General features: G+C 47.8%; 1 pseudogene; it reads right to left on the bottom strand.

Moving 5' to 3' along the window:
- LOC135559295 (low-density lipoprotein receptor-related protein 1-like) overlaps window positions 1-19,997 on the bottom strand; it is a 222,746-nt pseudogene that overhangs the window by 13,978 nt on the left and 188,771 nt on the right.

The raw sequence follows: 19,997 nt of genomic DNA on the forward strand, positions 1-19,997 counted from the left end.
TTTTGTGGATCTGAGGATCACGAGGCGAGGGATTGTGACAAGCCTAAGACATGCCATGGGTGTGGCTCGTCAGCACACCTGTGGCGGGGGTGCCCGGCCCGTCAGAGGTCATATGCGTCTGCGGCTGGGGGGGGAGCAGGAGCGGGGGATGGGGGAAGAAGAGGAGGGGAAGGAAACATGCCTCATGACAAGACTACAAGTCCAGAGGGGAAGGCCACAAGGAAGGAAGAGGAGCAAGAAGCGGTGGATGGAAGAGAGAAGGAAACGGAAGGCACGGGAGTAGGAGAACCAGGAAAAGCGGTGGAAGAAGGCAACCGAGTGGAGGAGAATGAGAGAGAAGAAAGTGAGGGAGGAATGGTAGAGAAGAAGACGGTGGAAGAGCAAGTGGACTGGGGGGAAAGTGACATGGTGGAAGAGATGAGGGGTATGGTGGAGGAGCTGGCGGGGGGAGGGGGTGGTATCTCTCCACTGCCGCCATCACCAAAGAAGAGAATGAAGAGGAGGGTGCGATTGGCCGACAGTGAGGGGGAGGGGATGGCCAAGAGAGTGATGGGGGTGGGAGAAACCTCTGGGTTGCTGCTGGTTTCCCAAGACTCTCAACTTCATTTGGGTGGGGACACACCTAACAAGACTCAGGACTGGGTACAGGAGGAGGTGGGGAGTTTTTTGTTTGGGGACTCAGCCTCCCCAATTTTCTTCCAAACCAGTTGCAACACTGGGGAGGGGGAGGATTGTGGGGGTAGACCCAGGGTGCAGGGCACCCCGAAGCCAAACACTATTCCTGCATCCTGGGATGGTGTGATGGAGGAAGAGGGGGGGATGTCGGGATTACAGATGGTGTTCTCACCGGTAGATATGGAGCAGGGGAGCATCGGGTGAGTCTCCTGTTTTTGTTTTTTTTCTGTCTGGGTTTAGTATTTGAGTTTATTACATGTTTTATTTTTTTCATGGAGTCTAATTTTACTTTTGTTAGTTGAAATGTAAGGGGTTTAAGAGATATTGTTAAGAGGAGGGTGGTTTTTAGTTATTTGGAGGGTGTGGGGTTTGATTTTTGTTTTTTACAGGAGGTTCACCTGAGGGATGGAGGGGATGTTAGTAGATTTAAGAGGGAGTGGGACAAGGGAGAGTCGGTTTGGGGTGTAGGGGGGGTGCACTCATCGGGGGTAGGGATTTTGTGTGGGCACAGGGAGGTAAAAGTGGAAGATTCCTTTGTTGTAATGCAGGGGAGGGTTATAGGGGTGGATGTCACAATAAGGGATTGTAAATTTAGATTAGTGGTGGTGTATGGGCCACAGGTGGTGGCAGACAGGAAGGAGATGGTGGACTGTCTGACGCCCTGTGTGTTACAAATAGGAAATTAGTGATAGGGGGGATTTTAATACAGATTTAGGAAGAGGGGGATAACAGTGCAGGCGCCATTGCTAGGCTAATGGCTTGCCATGGTCTGGTAGATGGTGGTATGCACACTACTCCGAAAATGGACGGTCCTACATGGCGTAACTCCAGGGGGGTTGAGCGGAGGCTCGATTATATTTTTGTACCCAGGTCTTTGGGAAAGTTGTCTGGGCGGCTGCTGCCTGTTTTCTTTTCGGATCACGATGGGGTGCTCCTGCAGGTGGGGTCGTCGGTCTGCCTCTTTGGTAAGGGGTACTGGAAGCTAGATCGGGATGTACAGGAGGAGCAGGCTTTTGTTGACGGGTTTTATGTTTTCTTTAGGAGGCTTGAGGGTCTCCGGTCCATGTGTGAGGGGGTGTTAGAGTGGTGGGATTTAGTTAAGGTGAGGATTAGGGCTTTTATAATAGGGTATTGCAAGAGGAAAAAAAGGGAGGAGAGGAGGGAGGTGGATCGTATCCAAAGGTTAATTGAACTCGAATACGAGGCAGGCAACCTCGGCGGGTCGTTTGACTGGGAGAGATCCTCAACCCTAAAGGCGCAGCTCAGGGAGTTGCAGGAGCGGAAGGCTCGAGCTTTCCTGGAGCGTGCGCATAGCGGTTTTCTAGAACATAATGAGACTTGTTCTGCTATGTTCTTTAAGTTGGTTAGGGCAAGACAGAGTAGGAAGGTAATGCATGGTGTTAGGGAAGAAAATGGTTGTATAGTTAGAGAACCAGAGGATATGGTCAGGGTGACAACTGATCATTTCCAAGGTTTATTTAAGGAAAGGGAAATAGATGTAGAGCAGGGAAATGTGTTTTTAGAACACTTGTCCAGGCGGTTGCCGGAGGACATTAGAAAAGTGATGGAGGCCCAGATTTCACTAGAAGAGGTTGAGAGCGCTCTTAGGAGGATGGGAAAAGGGAAGGTGCCTGGGATGGATGGGCTGCCGGCTGAGTTTTATCTCAAGTTTTGGGGTATACTTGGACCAGTGGTCCTCGAAGTCTTGAAGGCCATCCTTGAGACGGGGGTCCCGGGGGGATCAATGGCTGTTGGTGTGCTGTCACTTTTATATAAGAAGGGGGAAGTAACTGACCTTGGCAACTGGCGGCCGTTGACCTTGCTGTGTGTAGATTACAAGCTACTTGCAAAGGTTTTAGCAGACCGGTTGCGCACAGCCCTTCCCTACGTCATTCATGAGGATCAGACGTGCGGGGTAGAGGGCCGCTCTATTAGATGGAACCTACAGTTAATCAGGGACTCCATCGCTTGGGTTGAAGATAGAGGACTGCCTTTTATGGTAGCAGCGCTAGATCAGGCGAAAGCCTTTGATCGCGTGAATAGATCCTTTTTATTCAGAGTGTTAGGTCGATTAGGATTTGGGGAGAAGTTTATAGGATGGATTCGTACATTATATGTCGGAGCGGGGTGCCGAGTTAGTGTAAATAGTCACTTGGGTGACGTTTTTGACCTCTCGTCTGGGGTCAGGCAGGGTGCCCACTCGGCTCTCCTCTTCGTTCTGTACATGGAGCCTCTGGGGGCTGCCATTAGGGCAGACACAGGGGTGGAAGGTCTGCTGATCCCTGGAAGTGGTGGACTGCGTGTTAAGATGACGCAGTACGCCGACGACACTTCCTTGTTGTTGTGCAAGGACTCGTGCCTGACAAGGTCCCTTGCCATCTTTGGGGATTTCACTCGAGCGTCGGGAGCAGTTCTGAACCATGCAAAGTCTTCCGTTAAGTTTTTCGGAAGATGGCGCGGTAGAACGGATGTGCCTGGGGTGTTATCTCTCTGTGAGGGGGCCCTGAGGATTCTCGGGGTCCATTTTGAGACCTCCGGCTCTGCGACGCTAAACTGGAACATGCGTATTGCAGTGGTACAGAGGAAGCTAGCAATGTGGAAAGCTAGGTATTTGTCTTTTATGGGCAAAGTCCTGGTCCTAAAGGTGGATGTGTTGCCGTCGCTTTTGTATTTGGCATACATCTACCCATTGCCGGCTTGTCTGAGAAGGCCTCTAGTGAAGCTTGTGTTTCAGTTTATGTGGAGTGGCAGGTATGAGTGGGTCGCCAGGGCACGCATGATCTGTCCCATCGGGGAGGGAGGTAGGGGGGTACCACATTTCCCCCTCAAGCTGGACACAATTTTTGTTTCTTTCTTGTTAACGGAGCTTGCTCAGCCAGTGATACACCCGTCCGGTTACCTCCTGCGGGTGTTTTTCTCGTATCAGACGAGAAGCATAATGGTGTGGTCTAACACGGGTCCTCCGGCGGAACAGCTGCCGTGGCACTTTGGTCATGCGGCCAAGTGGTTGCGTGCGCACCCTGAGGTTGAAGTTGTCCGAGTAGGTTTAGATCATAGGCACCTGTACGAGGAGGTCAGAAAGGCAGAGAGTCGGGCGCCTGTAGTAGGCATCTCGGAAGCGGTCTGGGAGGGAGTGCAGGTGCGGGGTCTGGACAACAGGCTCAAGGACCTGAATTGGTTGAGCCTTCATAAGTGTTTGCCGGTACGTTCCATCTTGTACCGGTTTAGTTTAGTGCAATCCCCCACCTGTCCAAGATCCTCTTGTGGCAGGGAGGAGACTGTGCGTCATGTCTTTTGGGACTGTGCCTTTGCCGGAGTAGTATGGGCTAGGGCACGGGTGTTGTTAGGTTTGGTAAAGGGGGATTTTGTATTGACGTGGGCCAGGTTAGAGAGGGGTGTAGGGAGAGTGAGAGGGACGGATAGGGACAGGTTTCTGCTCTGGCTTCTCATGAGTCTCTTTAAACGGGGGCTGTGGGAAGCAAGGCTGAACATGGAGAAGACAGGGAGAGATTGTGGGGTGGAAGGGATAGTGAGGAGAGTGGAAGGAGATTTGAGGGGGAGGATGAAGAGGGAGGAGAGGAAGTGGGGGCAGCATGCTGCTCGGGAGAGGTGGAAGGGGGTTTAGGGCTGGGTGTCATTTAGATTTGTAAAAGGATAGATTAGGGACGGGGAGATAGGGAAAGGTGTTTTGTAGGGTGACGGGGAGGGAAGATGCTCCCCTGAGGTTTTTGTTTGGGGTTTATGTTTAGTTTAATTTAATTAGTTTAATTAAAATTATCATTATTTGTGTATGTATGTAAATTATGATTTGTAAAGAATGAATGGTACTGAAGATAATAAATTATTTTATATATAAAAAAAAACAGTCAGGCTGTATTAGGTTTCGTTCTGTTTGTTTTTTGTTGTTGTATTTATTAGTTATTCGTGTTAGTTCGTTCGTTTTTGTCTTCACTAATAAACATGAGTAACTCACACGCTGCATTTCGGTCCGACTCTCCTTCAACAACAAAAGAACGCCGTTACAGAATCACCCACCAAACACGGACCGAGCAGCGTGTCAACAGGCAGGAGCAGCGCAAAGAAGAGCCGCGCAAAGAGGAGCCTCGTTTTAAGGATTTCTGGACATGGGAGGAAATCCTGGACGGAAGAGGACCCTGGGCTAAACCAGAAGAGTGTAGCCGCCCTAAAGCGCAGCAGGCGAAGAGTAAACAGGAGCAGCGTGTCTACAGGCAGGTGCAGCGCAAACAGGAGCTACACGAGAAACAACAGAAGCAGCTTCAGTGGGAGAGGCTACACCATTTGGAGAATTGGACATGGGAGGAGGAACTGGACGGAAAAGGACCCTGGGCTCAGCCAGGTGAATATCGCCTCCCCAAGGAGGAATTAGAAGCGGCTAAAGCGGAGAGGCGCAAATATGAGGAGGCAGCACGGCGATGTGGATGGAAGCCCGAAAAGCAGCCCCAAAATTTTTTGGGGGGGGGGCTATCAGGGGGAGTGGCTGAGTCAGGAGACAGACCTGAGTCAACTCTCCCTGTTTATTGTGAGGAGTCAAGGAGGAGGTCAGAACCAGTGTTGGAGGTGAGCGAAGCAGAGACTGTGAAGGAGTTAATGGGGAAATTGGAGGAGAGTTTAATGAGGGAGTTGCTAGTTTGGTGCTTTAGATATACTATTCGGCCGACGGAGCGTGTCGGGGATTTGATGGCACCTGGGTCAGCACTCCATGCTAGTCCTGAGGTGCGTGTTAGTCGGCTGGTGGAAAGTGTGCCAGCCTCACGCACTAGGCCTCCTGTGTACCTACCTAACCTTGCACGTCCTGTGTCAGTCCTGCATTCAGGCTCTCCAGTACACCTTCACGGTCCAGTCCATCCTGTGCCACCTTCACACACCAGTCCTCCGGTAGTAGCTCTTCACACCAGGCTTCCTGTGCCTGTCCTTTATCCAGAACCACCTCCACACCCCAGCCCTCCAGTAGCAGCTCCCCGCACTAGGCTTCCTGTGCGTGTCCTCGGCCAAATACCACCAGTGCCAGAACCACGCATCAGGCCTTCAGTGCGCCTCGCCTGTTCAGCGCAGCCAGCGCTTTCTCCCTCTCCTGCGCTGTCGGAGTCTCCCGTCTATTCAGCGGTTCTAGAGCCTTCCTCCTCTACAGCGCTGCTGGAGTCTCCTGTCTGTTCAGCGCAGCCAGCGCTTTCTCCCTCTCCTGCGCTGTCAGAGTCTCCCGTCTGTTCAGCGGTTCTAGAGCCTTCCTCCTCTACAGCGCTGCCGGAGCCTCCTGTCTGTATACAGCAGCCTGAGCTGCTAGTCTGCATGGAGCAGCTAGTCTGCATGGAGCAGCCAGAGCTGTCAGTTTGCATAGAGCAGCCTGAGCTGCTAGTCTGCATGGAGCAGCTAGTCTACATGGAGCAGCCAGATCTGCCAGTCAACCAGACTCTTCCAGTCAGCCAGACTCTTCCAGTCAGCCAGATTCTTCCAGATCTGCCAGTCAGCCAGACTCTTCCAGTCAGCCAGACTCTTCCAGATCTGCCAGTCAGCCAGACTCTTCCAGTCAGCCAGACTCTTCCAGTCAACCAGACTCTTCCAGATCTGCCAGTCAGCCAGACTCTTCCAGATCTGCCAGTCAACCAGACTCTTCCAGATCTGCCAGTCAACCAGACTCTTCCAGATCTGCCAGTCAACCAGACTCTTCCAGATCTGCCAGTCAACCAGACTCTTCCAGATCTGCCAGTCAACCAGACTCTTCCAGATCTGCTAGTCAGCCATGATCCGCCAGTCAGCCAGGATCTGCCAGATCTGCTAGTCAGCCAGGATCCGCCAGTCGGCCAGGATCCGCCAGTCAGCCAGGATCTGCCAGTCGGCCAGGATCTGCCAGTCAGCCAGGATCTGCCGGATTCAACTTCCTGGCTGGGCTTTTTCTCAGTACTGGGCTGCCTCTCAGTGCTGGGCTGCCTCTCAGTGCTGGGCTGCCTCTCAGTGCTGAGCTGCTCCTCAGTCCCGAGCTGCCCCTCAGTCCCGAGCTGCCCCTCAGTCCCGAGCTGCCCCTCAGTCCCGAGCTGCCCCTCAGTCCCGAGCTGCCCCTCAGTCCCGAGCTGCCCCTCAGTCCCGAGCTGCGCCTCAGTCCCGAGCTGCCCCTCAGTCCCGAGCTGCCCCTCAGTCCCGAGCTGCCCCTCAGTCCCGAGCTGCCCCTCAGTCCCGAGCTGCCCCTCAGTCCCGAGCTGCCCCTCAGTCCCGAGCTGCCCCTCAGTCCCGAGCTGCCTCAGTCCCGAGCTGCCCCTCAGTCACGAGCTGCTCCTTTGTTATGTAGGGTTCTGTGTGAGGACTATTCGGCCATGGTCGGCGGTTAGGGTGGATTATCCATGGACGCGAAGGGGAGGAACATTGACATTTATGAAGTGGGGTCCACGTCCGGAGCCGAAACCGCCACCATGGACAGACGCCCACCCGGACCATCCCTATGGTTTTGAGGTGCGTTCGGGAGTCCGCACCTTAGGGGGGGGGGGTTCTGTCACGCCTTGGTCTTAGTATTTTGTGTTTTAGTTTATTAGTTAGTCAGACCAGGGTGTGACATGGGGTTATTATGTATTGTATGTTTGTATTGGGGTTTGTAGTGTTTGGGTTGGTAGTTGATTAGGGGTGTGTGTGTGTGTTAATTAGGTTGGCTGCCTGAGGCGGTTCTCAATCAGAGTCAGGTGCTTCTCGTTGTCGCTGATTGGGAACCGTATTTAGGTAGCCTGTTTTTCGCTTTGCAATTCGTGGGTGATTGTCCCTGTCTCTGTGTTAGTTTCACCATTCAGGCTGTATTAGGTTTCGTTCTGTTTGTTGTTTTTTTGTATTTATTAGTTATTCGTGTTAGTTCGTTCGTTTTTGTCTTCACTAATAAACATGAGTAACTCACACGCTGCATTTCGGTCCGACTCTCCTTCAACAACAAAAGAACGCCGTTACAGTACCTTTAATTAGAATTTTGTCGACAGACTAGAACACATTGAGAGAACGGGTTCAGAATATAGGGATCAATGAAAGAAAGCCATCTATATATATACGCATATTCGTCTCCGAGATTTTGTAGATTTAGGCCATTTTGGGGTTAGGAAAGTATATATGAATGGTTTGGAGAGACTTTACACACAAACTATATTGATGAATCAAAGATAATGGTTTGATTCATCCTGAAAGTAGCCATATTCAAATTCAGTTCATGGAATTTTGGAAGGTGAGAAAAGTGTACAATAGGGTTGGAACAGTAGTCCTATAAATCTACTGGAATCCTCATGAAATCATGGAACTGTACGACAACATGCTCCAGGTTTAACCTGTTACGTGTGGTCTGAGTTCCATAATAATTCAAATAGGCTGCATGTCCCAAATGATGAAACAATGTTAACCAACGATGATCCAGTAACACTGCCTCCCTCAGGAACAACTACACAGAAGTGACAGAGGAAAAAGGTCAACAGAATGGAATGAAGCAAAATGTAGGCTACAAATTGAAGGAAATGAACACGAAAGTGACAGTTATAAATGTATGTGGGTATTACTGACGGTGGCTCCCGATAGTGGCTAATATTTATCATGATAGACGTAAAATAAAATGGAGAAAAGCCATATAATGAAAACGTTGTAAAGCGCATGCATCAACTCAGCAGGTTCAGCCCTACAGAAGCCTATATATAGCTTGGCTCTCCAAATTTCATCCACGCAAATTACGAGGGCACACAAATTCTGAATAACAGCACAGCTATTTATAACCCACTTCACTGCGGAAAAGTGACAGCAACATGCAATACATGTCATGTTGATATGATCTTCAGTTTGCTTCCACATGACTGGTCTCACATTGGTCTCCAGTGATCATACGGAAACATTTTACTAAAACAATTGCTATGTGTATTTACAATCCAACGCTTTAAATGGATTACACATTTTCCTCGCTGTTATCAATGGCTCTTATCCATTTATAAATTACAGTGCAAAAATCAAGTAGATGCTTTTCCGCTTGGAACCGGCAGCTTGCTTGGCCTTATTCATGGTTTCCTCACGCGTAAAGGTGGAATTATGAGGGAATGAAGTCAAGTGGCTGAATAGCCTACTATTATCATGCTTAAGTTCAAGGTCAGAACACACATAGAAAAAAAAGGCAATTACATCCCATTTACGTGCACTTAACACACATAGGGCTGAATCCTAGAAGAGTTCCTATTGATATCAACGCACAATAGAGTCCCCACAGTCCCCCTAAAGCAGCCCCTACAGTCTGCAATAGAAAATGGCTGCCACCGGCACCTAGACTAGTTTGCCAGTTGCAGCCACACCAAGGACTGTATATGCTCAGGTAACCTACCTACAACTGACGCAGTGCAGGCTCCTCCATTCTTACAGTAGTCTCTACACTGGTTGACCTCACACCTCTCTCCAGTGAAGCTGGGCTGGCACTGACACTTAGCCTGCTGCCTGGTGTTCAGAAAACAGTTCCCTCCGTTCAGGCACTGGACTGTACATGGCCCAGATGGGGGCGCTGGGAGGAGAGGGGGAGAGGTTATTGATAAGAGTCCCACTGGGCACCAAACGTCTATTCAACATCTATTCTATGTTGGTCCACGTAATGTTGTTGAAATGACATGAAAACAACGTTGATTCAACCAGTGTGTGCCCAGTGGGGCGTGTGTACTCACAGAATGGAGACCGTGTGGAAGGCGGTCTCTCCACACATGTGCCATTTTCAGCCACGCGGTCGTTAGGACAGGTACAGACTGGACCACTGGGGCTGAGCAGACACAACCATTCACACTTCTTCCTGTCACATGGGTTGGTCACTAATGACACAGAGAGAGAACAGACAGAGGGATAACAGACAGTAAGAACCAGAACAGGATCAAGAGAAGCGTCACTAAAATGTGTTAAACTCCACTGAACCATATGTGGAATAGATGTCAACAGTAGTGCACTATGGGGAATAGGGGTCTGAAGAAGAACACTATGTGGAATACTGTATATAATGGATAGTCAAATACTGTATATAATGGACAGTGTGTCACAGACAGAGAGTCAGCTAGAGAGAGAGTCAGCTAGAGAGAGAGTCAGCTAGAGAGAGTCAGCTAGAGAGAGAGTCAGACAGACAGACAGACAGAGTGAGACAGACAGAGTGAGACAGACAGAGTGAGACAGACAGAGTGAGACAGACAGAGTGAGACAGACAGAGTGAGACAGACAGAGTGAGACAGACAGAGTGAGACAGACCCACAGACAGACAGAGAGAGACAGACACTCTCTACCGGTTTTTAGCGGTGGGCGTTTGATAGGGGTCAAAAACAAGTGTACTATATGGGGGAGTAGGGTTTCATTTAAAGAAATTAGCTATAGTGTAGGCAGACAGCCACTCACTCTCCGGTTGTTTGTAACGGTGGTAAAGGACTATGTCTGTGGCGTGGTTAATGCCAGTGGTCAGGTTCTCCATGGGGCTCTTGCCAAACTTGTTGACCCGGAACACAAAGTTATTAATGTAGGTGACGCCATATATGTAGTCCTCAAAGATGTCGATGCTGAACGGATGGAGCAGGTCTGGGGATGGAAGGAGAGAGAGTTAGGAACTGTTAATCCTTCCTTACCTATGTCCCTTTGAGAACTGAACAAGGCCAACCCACTCTGTAAAACACTGACAACTGTATCTGGCTTAAAAATACAATTTCACTACTTATCCTTTAATTCATAAATTGTTACCCATGTATAATTCAGTAGGAAGCAAAGCTGGGTGGTTTCCTCATAAAACTACACTGAACCCCAGGCTGAGATAAGTGTAGTTTAGTGTAGTGAACTGAACTGTTGTTGAGTCCTGTGACGGAGATGACAGGGTCGGAGCCGTTGAGTCGCACGCTCCCGATAACAGAGAGCTTAGCGTCCGCCCAGTACAAGCGCTCATTGAAGTAGTCTACCGCCAGACCTGGAGAGAGGAGAAGGAGGAGGTGGTGGTAGAGGAAGAGGAGTAGGAGCGGAAGGAGGAGCGGAGGGTTAAAGAGGACATGGATAACACAAACAGTGACCAGAAAGAAGGTATGATACCACTTACACCACTATGCTAATGCTAGGGCATAATGCTATGTATAAGTGTTAATACTAAGGTTAGGCTACAACGCTAATGCTATACAGACCTGTGGGCCACTGGATGTTCTCATGGACCAGGGTCTGTCTCAGGGTTCCATCCATGGCTGCTGTCTCAATCTTAGGGTGGTTTCCCCAGTCGGCCCAGTACAGGGTCCTGAGAACACAGAGAAACACAGTCAAAACAGCTCACCAGGAAATACAAGTTTTTTATTAGAATTTTTTTTCTCCATTTATTTTCGCATTGTCTTTTCCAGAAAAGTGGTGGACGCATAACTAGGCCAACTCAATATAGCTGGTGTTGGCTGGGCTTGGCTCAGTAGTGGTAAAGGGTACTAGTCTGAGTGGTACAGCGGTCAAGGCACTGCTTCGCAGTGCTCGAGGCGTCACTACAGACCCAGCTTCGATCCAGGGCTGTATCACAACCGGCTGTGATCAGGAGTCCCATAGGGCGGTGTACAATTGGCCCAGCGTCGTCCAGTTTAGGGGAGGGTTTGGCCAGGGTAGGCCTTCATTGTAAATAAGAATTTATTCTTAACTGACTTGCCTATTTAAATAAAGGTTAAATAAAATAAACAAATCTCACCCTCTCTGGGGGTCCACTACAATGGCGTTAGGCTCGTCTATCATGCCTGAGATTAGGGTCTTGCGGTGTTGGCCTGAAAGTTGGGCCACCTCAATCACATCTCTGCCAGATTCAGTCCAGTACAGGTTACCAGCCACCCAGTCCACCGCTATACCCCGAGGCATGTTTAGATGCCCTACAATCTGGTCAGAGGGAGAGATGACAGAGGCATGTTTAGATGACCTACAATCTGGTCAGAGGGAGAGATGACAGTGGGATGTTTAGATGCCCTACAATCTGGTCAGAAGGAGAGATGACAGAGGCATGTTTAGATGCCCTACAATCTGGTCAGAGGGAGAGATGACAGTGGGATGTTTAGATGCCCTACAATCTGGTCAGAAGGAGAGATGACAGAGGCATGTTTAGATGCCCTACAATCTGGTCAGAGGGAGAGATGACAGTGGGATGTTTAGATGCCCTACAATCTGGTCAGAGGGAGAGATGACAGTGGGATGTTTAGATGCCCTACAATCTGGTCAGAGGGAGAGATGACAGAGGCATGTTTAGATGACCTACAATCTGGTCAGAGGGAGAGATGACAGTGGGATGTTTAGATGCCCTACAATCTGGTCAGAGGGAGAGATGACAGTGGGATGTTTAGATGCCATACAATCTGGTCAGAGGGAGAGATGACAGTGGGATGTTTAGATGCCCTACAATCTGGTCAGAGGGAGAGATGACAGTGGGATGTTTAGATGCCCTACAATCTGGTCAGAGGGAGAGATGACAGAGGCATATTTAGATGCCCTACAATCTGGTCAGAGGGAGAGATGACAGAGGCATGTTTAGATGCCCTACACTCTGGTCAGAGGGAGAGATGACAGGCATGTTTAGATGCCCTACAATCTGGTCAGAGGGAGAGATGACAGAGGCATGTTTAGATGACCTACAATCTGGTCAGAGGGAGAGATGACAGTGGGATGTTTAGATGCCCTACAATCTGGTCAGAGGGAGAGATGACAGAGGCATGTTTAGATGACCTACAATCTGGTCAGAGGGAGAGATGACAGAGGCATGTTTAGATGCCCTACAATCTGGTCAGAGGGAGAGATGACAGAGGCATGTTTAGATGCCCTACAATCTGGTCAGAGGGAGAGGTGACAGAGGCATGTTAAGGTACATCTCATTATGATGTGAACAGAAAACAACAGACCTTTCTGAACTATGAGACTTGGCACTAACTGCATTCAACTTATATTGTATCACACAGATAGGATGTCATAACAGTGCCCATGTTTTAGTGTGTGTGTCTGTTTGTGTGTGTGTACATGTGTGAGTGTGTACATGTTTATTTTTTAAAATGTATCCATTATTTTACCAGGTAAGTTGACTGAGAACACATTCTCATTTACAGCAACGACCTGGGGAATAGTTACAGGGGAGAGGAGGGGGATGAATGAGCCAATTGTTAACTGGGGATTATTAGGTGACCATGATGGTTTGAGGGCCAGATTGGGAATTTAGCCAGGACACCAGGGTTAACTCCCCTACTTTTACAATAAGTGTCATGGGACCTTTAATGACCTCAGAGAGTCAGGACACCCATTTAACGTCCCATCCGAAAGACGGCACCCTACACAGGGCAGTGTCCCCAATCACTGCCCTGGGACATTGGGATATTTTTTAGACCAGAGGAATGACTGCCCTCTTACTGGCCCTCCAACACCACTTCCAGCAGCATCTGGTCTCCCATGCAGTGACTGACCAGGACCAACCCTGCTTAGCTTCAGAAGCAAGCCAGCAGTGGTATGTAGGGTGGTATGCTGCTGGCATGTGAGTATGTGTGTGTGAGTATGTGTGTAAGTGTGTGTGTCCTTGTGTGTGTGTGCGCAAGCGTACATTCCTGTTAGTGTCACTCAAGCCTCACCTCCAGGGTAGTAACACCTCCCTCACTATGGCGGCGGTTACGGCGTGTATTTGACAATGTGCCAGAAGATGACGATGATGAAGGCAGCTCACAGGAGGAGATTCTGCCAGTGTGCCAGTTGGTCCAGTAGATGCGGTTGGTCTTGACGTGCAGGTCCATGGCATCGATGCGCACGTTGGCATCGCCCTGGAAGCTCTGCTCGTAACGCCAGTTGGGCATGCCAGGGTCCAGGCTGCGGATCTCGTTGTCATCAGCGATGTAGAGCACCTGTCTGCTACTGTTCTGGTCTGGAAAGAACGGAGGGAAGGGTTGAAGGGTGGGAGGAAGGAGAGAGAGTGAGAGAGTCGTACGGGAGGGAGGGAGAGAGGAGTCAGGAAATGAAGAAGAACTTCGACACTGAATTCATGAAAATGTTAATGCATTCATTGTGGCTGAGAAAGGGTTAAGAATACACTATTTCAAAGTATTTAGGATTTGAAGAAGAAAACTACACAACTAAAAGAACACCACACTACTAGAAGAACACCACTATAAGTACACTACACTACTAGAAGGACACTACACTACTAGAAGAACACTACTAGAAGAACACTATACTACTAGAAGAACACTACACTACTAGAAGAACACTACTAGAAGAACACTACTAGAAGAACACTACACTCATAGAAGAACACTACACTAATAGAAGAACACTACACTAATAGAAGAACACTACTAGAAGAACACTACTAGAAGAACACTACACTACTAGAAGAACACTACACTACTAGAAGAACACTACACTACTAGAAGAACACTACTAGAAGAACACTACACTACTAGAAGAACACTACACTACTAGAAGGACACTACACTACTAGAAGAACACTACACTACTAGAAGAACACTACACTACTAGAAGAACACTACACTACTAGAAGAACACTACACTACTAGAAGAACACTACACTACTAGAAGAACACTACACTACTAGAAGGACACTACACTACTAGAAGAACACTACACTACTAGAAGAACACTACACTACTAGAAGAACACTACACTACTAGAAGAACACTACACTACTAGAAGAACACTACACTACTAGAAGAACACTACACTACTAGAAGAACACTACACTACTAGAAGAACACTACACTACTAGAAGAACACTACACTACTAGAAGAACACTACACTACTAGAAGAACACTACACTACTAGAAGAATATGCTACTTACTGTCAGCCTTGCAGGTGTCGTTGATCCTGGTGAAGTGTTTGTGGCAGCTACACTTGTAGGATCCCTTGGTGTTGTTGCACATGTGGGAGCACACCCCAAACTGCTTACACTCATTCTTATCTGAGAGGGGTCAGGGGTTAATAATTGAGGTACCTCAATTAGCATTTGAAGTGTAAGTATATTTGAAATATACTGATTGAGCTCTGAGTTTTTTTTTTTAAATTGTTTTTATTTCACCTTTATTTAACCAGGTAGGCAAGTTGAGAACAAGTTCTCATTTACAATTGCGACCTGGCCAAGATAAAGCAAAGCAGTTTGATACATACAACGACACAGAGTTACACATGGAGTAAAACAAACATACAGTCAATAATACAGTATAAACAAGTCTATATACGATGTGAGCAAATGAGGTGAGATAAGGGAGGTAAAGGCAAAAAAAGGCCATGGTGGCAAAGTAAATACAATATAGCAAGTAAAACACTGGAATGGTAGATTTGCAATGGAAGAATGTGCAAAGTAGAAATAAATATAATGGGGTGCAAAGGAGCAAAATAAATAAATAAATTAAATACAGTAGGGAAAGAGGTAGTTGTTTGGGCTAAATTATAGGTGGACTATGTACAGGTGCAGTAATCTGTGAGCTGCTCTGACAGTTGGTGCTTAAAGCTAGTGAGGGAGATAAGTGTTTCCAGTTTCAGAGATTTTTGTAGTTCGTTCCAGTCATTGGCAGCAGAGAACTGGAAGGAGAGGCGGCCAAAGAAAGAATTGGTTTTGGTGGTGACTAGAGAGATATACCTGCTGGAGCGTGTGCTACAGGTGGGAGATGCTATGGTGACCAGCGAGCTGAGATAAGGGGGGACTTTACCTAGCAGAGTCTTGTAGATGACATGGACCCAGTGGGTTTGGTGACGAGTATGAAGCGAGGGCCAGCCAACGAGAGCGTACAGGTCGCAATGGTGGGTAGTATATGGGGCTTTGATGACAAAACGGATTGCACTGTGATAGACTGCATCCAATTTGTTGAGTAGGGTATTGGAGACTATTTTGTAAATGACATCGCCAAAGTTGAGGATTGGTAGGATGGTCAGTTTTACAAGGGCATGTTTGGCAGCATGAGTGAAGGATGCTTTGTTGCGAAATAGGAAGCCAATTCTAGATTTAACTTTGGATTGGAGATGTTTGATATGGGTCTGGAAGGAGAGTTTACAGTCTAACCAGACACCTAAGTATTTGTAGTTGTCCACGTATTCTAAGTCAGAGCCGTCCAGAGTAGTGATGTTGGACAGGCGGGTAGGTGCAGGTAGAGATCGGTTGAAGAGCATGCATTTAGTTTTACTTGTATTTAAGAGCAATTGGAGGCCACGGAAGGAGAGTTGTATGGCATTGAAGCTTGCCTGGAGGGTTGTTAACACAGTGTCCAAAGAAGGACCAGAAGTATACAGAATGGTGTCGTCTGCATAGAGGTGGATCAGATACTCACCAGCAGCAAGAGCGACCTCATTGATGTATACAGAGAAGAGAGTCGGTCCAAGAATTGAACCCTGTGGCACCCCCATAGAGACTGCCAGAGGTCCGGACAGCAGACCCTCCGATTTGACACACTGAACTTTATCAGAGAAGTAGTTGGTGAACCAGGCGAGGCAATCATTTGAGAAACCAAGGCTGTCGAGTCTGCCGATGAGGATGTGGTGATTGACAGAGTCGAAAGCCTTGGCCAGATCAATGAATACGGCTGCACAGTAATGTTTCTTATCGATGGCGGTTAAGATATCGTTTAGGACCTTGAGCGTGGCTGAGGTCCAGATTTTGCAGCTCGTTCAGAAAATCAGCTGAACGGATTTGGGAGATGGAGAAATGGGGAAGGCTTAGGCGAGTTGCGGTGGGGGGTGCAGTGCTGTTGACCGGGGTAGGAGTAGCCAGGTGGAAAGCATGGCCAGCCGTAGAAAAATGCTTATCGAAATTCTCAATTATGGTGGATTTATCAGTGGTGACAGTGTTTCCTATCTTCAGTGCAGTGGGCAGCTGTGAGGAGGTGTTCTTATTCTCCATGGACTTTACAGTGTCCCAGAACGTTTTTGAGTTAGTGTTGCAGGAAGCAAATTTCTGCTTGAAAAAGCTAGCCTTGGCTTTTCTAACTGCCTGTGTATAATGGTTTCTAGCTTCCCTGAACAGCTGCATATCACGGGGGCTGTTCGATGCTAATGCAGAACGCCATAGGATGTTTTTGTGTTGGTTAAGGGCAGTCAGGTCTGGGGAGAACCAAGGGCTATATCTGCTCCTGGTTCTAAATTTCTTGAATGGGGCATGTTTATTTAAGATGGTTATATATATCCAGGCTTCCTCTACTGACAGGATGAGATCAATATCCGTCCAGGATACCCTGGCCAGGCATGCTCGCTGAAGTGTTTCAGGGAGCATTTGACAGTGATGAGTGGAGGTCGTTTGACCGCTGACCCATTACGGATGCAGGCAATGAGGCAGTGATCGCTGAGATCTTGGTTGAAGACAGCAGAGGTGTATTTAGAGGGCAAGTTGGTTAGGATGATATCTATGAGGGTGCCCGTGTTTAAGGCTTTGGGGAGGTACCTGGTAGGTTCATTGATAATTTGTGTGAGATTGAGGGCATCAAGTTTAGATTGTAGGATGGCTGGGGTGTTAAGCATGTTCCAGTTTAGGTCGCCTAGCAGCACGAGCTCTGAAGATAGATGGGGGGCAATCAGTTCACATATGGTGTCCAGAGCACAGCTGGGGGCAGAGGATGGTCTACAGCAGGTGGCAACGGTGAGAGACTTGTTTTTAGAGAGGTGGATTTTTAAAAGTAGAAGTTCAAATTGTTTGGGTACAGACCTGGATAGTAGGACAGAACTCTGCAGGCTATATTTGCAGTAGATTGCAACACCGCCCCCTTTGGCAGTTCTATCTTGTCTGAAAATGTTGTAGTTTGGAATTAAAATTTCAGAATTTTTGGTGGTCTTCCTAAGCCAGGATTCAGACACAGCTAGAACATCCGGGTTGGCAGAGTGTGCTAAAGCAGTGAATAGAACAAACTTAGGGAGGAGGCTTCTAGTTAACATGCATGAAACCAAGGCTATTACGGTTACAGAAGTCGTCAAAAGAGAGCGCCTGGGGAATAGGAGTGGAGCTAGGCACTGCAGGGCCTGGATTCACCTCTACATCGCCAGAGGAACAGAGGAGGAGTAGAATAAGGGTGTGGCTAAAAGCAATAAGAATTGGTCGTCTAGAACATCTGGAACAGAGAGTAAAGGGAGGTTTCTGGGGGCGATAAAATAGCATCAAGGTATAATGTACACAAGGTATGGTTGGATGTGAATACAGTGGAGGTAAACCTAGGTATTGAGTGATGAAGAGAGAGATATTGTCTCTAGAAACATCATTGAAACCAGGAGATGTCATTGCATGTGTGGGTGGTGGAACTAATAGGTTGGATAAGGTATAGTGAGCAGGACTAGAGGCTCTACAGTGAAATAAGCCAATAAACACTAACCAGGACAGCAATGGACATTAAGGAGAGGCATGATTAGTCGAGTGATGAAAAGGGTCCGGTGAGTGGAGAGGTTGGTTGGGGGTCACGGCGATGTAGACAGCTAGCCAGGCCATCCGTAGCAAGCTAGCATAGGATGGACGTCTGTTATTAGCCACCTCTTGCGTTCCGTCAGTAGATTAGTGGGGTTCCGTGTGGTAGAGGGGATTAATCCAAATCACACAACAACAACAAAAATAAAAACAATAGATATAGTTATAGAGGCCCAAGAAGAAAAATAAATAATAATAAAAATAAATAAATAAATTGTCCGATTGTCTATTCAGAAAGCAGCCGATAAGACAGCTAATGGTTAGCAGGCCGCAGATGGGCATTCAGGTAACGTCGCGACGGAGGAGCCAGCCGTATAACTCCTTCGGGTAGACAACGTCGGCAGTCCAGTTGTGAAGGCCCGGTGGGGCTCCGCGTAGGCAGTAAAACGGGTCCGGATAGGTGACTGCAGCCCAGGAGTGATTGATGGAACTCTTCAGCTGGCTAGCTCTGGAATAATTGATGTTTGCTCCGGAATCGACGAAAGCCGATAGTCACACGGATAGCAGCTAGCTAGCTGTGAGATCCAGGAATGAATGTCCAGAGTTAGCGGTTGAAATCCAGGGACATGGAGAGAAAAATTGGTCCGGTATGTCCCGTTCCGAGCCGCGCGGCGCGGTACAAAACTGGTGATAGATTTTCGAGCTAAAGGATAGCTGATGACCACAAACCGTGGTTAGCTGAATACTAACGATTTGCCAGTAAAGAAGCTAACTAGCTTCTGAACTAGCTTCTGATTAGCTTCTGGATTAGCTTCTGGCTAACTCCTGGCTAGCTTCTGGCTAGTTTCTGGCTAGCTTCTTGGAGTTTCTGGCTAGCTTCTTGGAGGATTACAGATTTGAGGTAAATAATACTTTTTATAAATATAAATTGGTGAGGTGGGTTGCAGGAGAGTGTTTTGAAGATGAGTTTATGGAAAATTTAAAAAATGTATGTGAAAAAAGTTGTAAATATATATCTATATATATCTATATATATATATATATAATATATATATCTATATATATATATCTATATATATATACGGGACATGACAAGACGAGGACAAAAGATGTCTGAACTGCTATGCCATCTTGGACGAGTGAGCGAGTATACATGAAATGTGGGCTTGTAACCTTGTGATGATATTTTGGGATATGGGATTGAAAGTGAGATATCCCAGTAGATACTGTTTGTAACACGTGTGTACATAGTGTAATAAGCTTGACCCTGTAGAGGACATCCTGGTGTGTGTAATAAGCTTGACCCTGTAGAGGACATCCTGGTGTGTGGAGTGTACCTTCACAGGTGTTATGAGCAGTCTTCTGGAAGCCTGGTTTGCAGGCGCAGAAGGAGTCTGTCTGGTTGCTGACACAGTGTGCCTCGTCCCCGTCCCCACACAGAGTCCTGTTACTCCTGCAGTTGTTCAGCTTGGTGTCTGCAGGGTCAGAGACACACCACAGGCAGAGAAGAAAACGTTGATACACAACAGTGTTGAGCCATTGGAACGGAACATTGTGTGAGAAAAAGAAACCACCGCTGTCTTCTCCAACATGCCATTAGAACGGTAGACATGGTGATGTGTTAACCAGTCATGACTTGAGGTCACCTGTCTTGCAGTGGATCTCATCTGAACCGTAGTCCTCACAGTCATTGAAGAAGTTACAGCGCAGGCTGGAGCTGATGCACCTGCCATTGGCACACAGGAACTCATCCTTGTCACAGGTAGGCTGGGCTGGAGGGGGCTCTGAGAAAACACACATAGACCAACCATCACATTGCTCCTGAGGGGATAAATAAAGGTGTATTAAATGTCTATTGAATGAAATGAACACAACCACTCTGAACCAATGTCTATAATTGCATACCACTGAATAAAAGGACAATGAAGGCCTGTATTGGATTTGCATTCTGTCATAGGAAACATAAGTGGTATGGTAGG

This window comes from Oncorhynchus masou, chromosome 18 (assembly GCF_036934945.1).
Source record: "Oncorhynchus masou masou isolate Uvic2021 chromosome 18, UVic_Omas_1.1, whole genome shotgun sequence".
Lineage (NCBI taxonomy): Eukaryota > Metazoa > Chordata > Actinopteri > Salmoniformes > Salmonidae > Oncorhynchus > Oncorhynchus masou.